Here is a 4,999-nt window from a genome sequence, read left to right on the forward strand (position 1 = left end):
ATAAGCCGTCTCCACAGGCGTTTCAGAGAATATGGCAGCACATCCAACCGGCCTCACAACCGCAGACCTCGTGTAACCACACCAGCCCAGGACCTCCACATCCAGCAGGTTCACCTCCAAGATCGTCTGAGACCAGCCACCCAGACAGCTGCTGGAACAATTGGTTTGCACAACCAAACAATTTCTGCACAAACTGTCAGAAACCGTCTCAGGGACGCTCAACTGCATGCCCGTCGTCCTCATCGGGGTCTTGACCTGACTCCAGCTCGTCGCCGTAACAGACTTGTGTGGGCAAATGCTCACATTCGATGGCGTCTGGCACGTTGGAGAGGTGTGCGCTTCACGGATGAATCATGGTTCACATTGTTCAGGGCAGATGGCAGCTGAGAATGTCCCAGTTCTTGCATGGCCAGCATAGTCACCGGACATGTCACCCATTGAGCATGTTCGGGATGTGCTTGACCGGCGTATACGACAGCGTGTACCAGTTCCCACGAATATCCAACAACCTCGCACAGCCATTGGACCAACATTCCACAGGCCACAATTGACAATCTGATAGACTCCATGCGACGATGTGTTGCACTGCATGAGGCAAATGGTGGTCACACCAGATACTGACCGGTTCTGGGTCCCCAGACCCCCAATAGCGCAAAAAACTGCACATTCCAGGGTGGCCTTTTGTTGTGGGCAGTCTGAGGTACACCTGTGCACTACTCATGATGTCAGATCAGCATCCTGATGTGGCACACCTGTGAGGTGGGATGGATTATCTCAATATAGCAGATGTGCCCACTACCACACATTTGGACTGATTTGTGACCACTGTTTGGGAGGGATGGTTATATTGTGTATCTGGAATGAATTTTAGGTCTCTACGTCCATCCCATGGGGAATGGGAGCAGTAACAAAGGTGTTGCGTTTATATTTTTGTTGAGTGTATAAACAACGATAGTATTCAGGAAGTAAGTAAGTAAAACTTTATTTATATAGCACCTTTCAAGATAAAAATCACAAAGTGCTTCACAGAAGCTAAAACCTAAAAATAAAAATCAACAAAAAGCAAGTTTGAAGAAAACCAAACATTGCAGATTTTTTTTTTTTTTAATCACAACTCTGGTTTTAGTGACCTATCAACACGATTTAAAAACTGGTATAAAGTCGACTTTACTAACCCAAAATTGTTCCGTCTGTCCTGCTCACATCTCAAATGGTTGTACACGTTGTCATTAGCGTGGCTTCACTCCACATCAGCCACGTCGCTTTGCCAGCTAAAACACCGGTGTCGGCACATAAAGACGCTGTCATAGCCTGTCAATGACGTTGATATACGCATTATTGGCTGAACTATGGGATAAGGTGGCATCGTTCTAATCCCAAATGGTAGCAGCCAGTCACTGACTAACACTGCAAAACAGGATTGTTGAAGTATTAATTTTAATTTCAATTCAGGTTAGATTTTTTTTGTGCGCAACGCAGATTTTCTGTGCGCAGAGAGCAGTGCAGTGTGCGCAATTGCGCACGTGCGCAGCTTAGAGGGAACACTGCCCACCATCAGTCATTAATTTTGATGACCAAGACTGATTTTTTTGAAAAATTTTTTGATTGAAATTTTGCCTTGAAGGTCTTATTCGTCAGTTTTATATGTACAGTTCTGTTCTTCAATTCTTCAGTCAACAAGTTGTGAAAGCAGATTCATAGGGGCTTTGGTAGGTGAGAAGGGAATGCCTCAAAGGGAGAAAATGACCATGAAAATGACCCAGCACTGACTGACTGCCTGAAACAGTCAGGTAGTGTTGAAAGAGAGCCAAAGTCATCAAGTATGGAGCTGCTTAGATTGCTCTAGTTTCACTAACTCAAATCGATATCTCATTCAACATTTCTTTCAGATATTATTGTGAAAAACAGAAGTTCATTCTTAATGTTTATATTCTATATTCTTTCTGCACCATTTACTATTTTCATTCATTTCCTTTTTAATGTTCTGAAACTGTCCATCCCTGCCCAGCTGCGCTCCTCAGAGGTATCCAGTCCATTTTTCTATCCTCAAGGATAGAAAATCAACGCAATCCTACAAGGATAGTTTATGTGGTAGGCCTGTGGTAGCCTACAGGAGGAAAAGGATTTTGACTGTTTGCCAAAGCAATCAAACAATATCACGTAGTATGTGGAATGCAGCTTTTTAAATCTTAAATTGTTTTCAAATTTCAAAACTGCTTCTTAAGATTTTGTGATTTTATATAGACCTCTTAATTTAGTGGTGATAATGGTAAATAAATGGTAAATGGCCTGTATTTGTATAGCGCTTTACTAGTCCCTAAGGATCCCAAAGCGCTTTACACAACCAGTCATCCACCCATTCACACACACATTCACACTCTGGTGATGGCAAGCTACATTGTAACCACAGCCACCCTAGGGCGCACTGACAGAGATGATAATCTTTATATCTATATATTTTTCTTGCCCTTCCACATTGATGAGGATTGCTGTAAAGGGGACAGCTGTTAACAACAGGCCAAGTTATCTATAGCAACATTTACTTGATCTCTTATTGCAAAACCAAAACACATCTACACCCATCTTACAGTGGCCAAACAGGTGTTCTTAAAATGTTCACAGTAGCATTACATAACTGCTTTGCCACTGTCCCTGTTATGAAAAAAATATACAAATTTCTAACAGGGCTTTCATATTTAAATATTTAATTTTTTTTTAAAAAGAAAAGAAGCACACAGTAAAATGCTTGGGGTCTTTTAATAGTGGGCTTTTTAACTGACCACATTTGCTTGAGAAATGTTATTGTAATCAGTGGGGTTTTGTGTGTGTGTGTGTGTGTGTGTGTGTGTGTGTGTGTGTGTGTGTGTTTTGTTTTTTAATGCTGGGACAAGGCATTTTAGAGACCGTAACTGGAGTAAAATTTTAAGGCACAGAGAAAAACACTCGTTTAACCATCTCTAGAATGAGGAAGGAGGTTCACGCCACAGTATAATGACCTCTTACACCAAAAGGATGTTTCAGAGACTAACCATGCAAGAAGAGCATGATACATACAGGAAGCTACTGTTTTGCTGCACCTATGATTCTGGATCTCTATTCCTTACATCTAGATTATTCAGTCCCACCATACCAGCATTTTCACTTCATCACAGTACCATAAAAATATACATTTTGCTCCGTGTGATGATGCAACCAATGTATATTATAACATCATGCGCTTTTCAGGTAAAGTCTTTAACAAGGGCGTAGATTTGGTTTTGACATTGGTGGGGATGGATGATTCAACCACCGAACCCTGCCCTGTTTCTTTTTTTTCTCCTTTTCGTCTTTGCTTCTTGATAAAAAAAAAAAAAAAGGAGAAATATACTTGCCTACATATGCTATTCTACATGCTTTTAAACCATTTAAAATTACAATTCATAGTTTTATATGTGAATTATATAATGTTAAGTTACTATTAAACAAATAACTGACTAAGTATTTTATACTTTAGTTTACTTCAACCATATTCCATATAAATCAGATATCATACAAAAATAAAAATACCTTAAAATACAGTCATGACAATAAAAGAATATGACTTTAAGGACTTAACAACATTACTTCAGTTATAGTACACCAACATCTCTTATACATTATCACTAAGGGAACACTGAATGACCTGGTGGTTTTTGTCAATAAAACTACTCATCTAAGATTACCACAAAGTAACAGATCTCTTAGCAAAATTATGCAACATTTTAGGCACACTATTGCCCCTATCAAGTCAGTGAGCTGGATGTTTTACTCTAAACATGAACTACTGTTACAGCAACAGACATGGACTACTGGTGTCCCACACAACAACTCAATGTCTTTCATGAACTGGCTGTGTGGAGGCAGATGAGGACCCAAACGCAAAACTCACGGAGACAGGAACTGAACTCAAAATCACTGCTTCATTGCAGGCTTCACAAAGAAACATAACTAAACTGGGAATGCTAACAGAAGACCGAGGGAACACAGAAAGACACAGGTTCGGGGAGGAGACATTGACGACACGACACTGAACTGAGGGAGACATGCACATAAATACACAGAGGGTTAACGAGGGAAGTCGGAGCACACGGGGAACACAGCTGACACAGATAATCGTAACGGGACAGGGCAGGAGTGAACACAACATGAGGCATACTGACGAGAGACTGTCAAAGTAAAACAGGAAGTACACAGAGGTGCAGACAGGAGGAGAGAGAGCACGGGCATAGTGGGCTGGGGAAACATGGAATGAAACACGAGGGGAGACGAGGGCCCACAGATACATAGAGGGGCACACAGGGGATAAAAGTCACAAGGGGAAATCAAATAAGGAACAAAATACAAAAAGACATGAATACTAAGACTGCTGGGCCAACATGGCCCAGGATCATGACAAATGTCCACTATGTGAAGGAGCCAAACACATGCCTTCTCCTCTTATTAACTGAGATAAACTGCTGGCATATTTGTTTTACATCTATACTGTCCAGTCTCTCCTGGTGGACATGGTAACACGTTATTCATGGTTACATACAATTTTAGACTGATGTGGGCCAAAGCCTAAAACGATGTGCTGGGAGTTTGCTGTTCTCCCAGGTTCAGATATTTGAAGTTTGCACAGCTACATTCTCGCCTGAAAAATTTTTTTAAAGTTTACTTTGCAACCCAGAAAGAGTAATAAGAGGGGCATGTATTGCCTTGCATAGCCTGTAACGTTATTATGATGGACAGATTTTATGAGTGAACTTGGCTTTAAGTGACTTACAGGTTTCTTTGAAAAACACTTTCTTATATCCAGGTTCTTCCTTTTTGCTGCCATCCTCCTCTCCTCCTTGCGTGTCCTTGCAGCGCAGGCTTGCCGCTGCTAAAACTAAACACAGCTCCCTGAAAGGCACAGCCAATCGCATTGGCCATATTTGTCACATGATATAGGACTCCAGTAGAGAACGTAATTTAACTCTTTCTGCACCGCTGGGTGAAT

At 41.2% G+C, this 4,999-nt stretch overlaps 1 long non-coding RNA gene across 1 annotated transcript in view; it reads right to left on the minus strand.

The window, feature by feature from the left end:
* The window catches only part of LOC308403258, a 42,963-nt gene extending 38,132 nt beyond the window's left edge, over positions 1–4,831 (minus strand). Inside the window, exon 1 of the long non-coding RNA XR_013972887.1 lies at positions 4,784–4,831. This is a non-coding gene — a long non-coding RNA (uncharacterized lncRNA). The remainder of the gene's footprint in view (positions 1–4,783) is intronic.
* Positions 4,832–4,999: the final 168 nt, after the last annotated feature.

Source organism: Rhamphochromis sp. 'chilingali' (assembly GCF_963969265.1).
Source record: "Rhamphochromis sp. 'chilingali' genome assembly, chromosome: 9".
Classification (NCBI taxonomy): Eukaryota; Metazoa; Chordata; class Actinopteri; order Cichliformes; family Cichlidae; genus Rhamphochromis; species Rhamphochromis sp. 'chilingali'.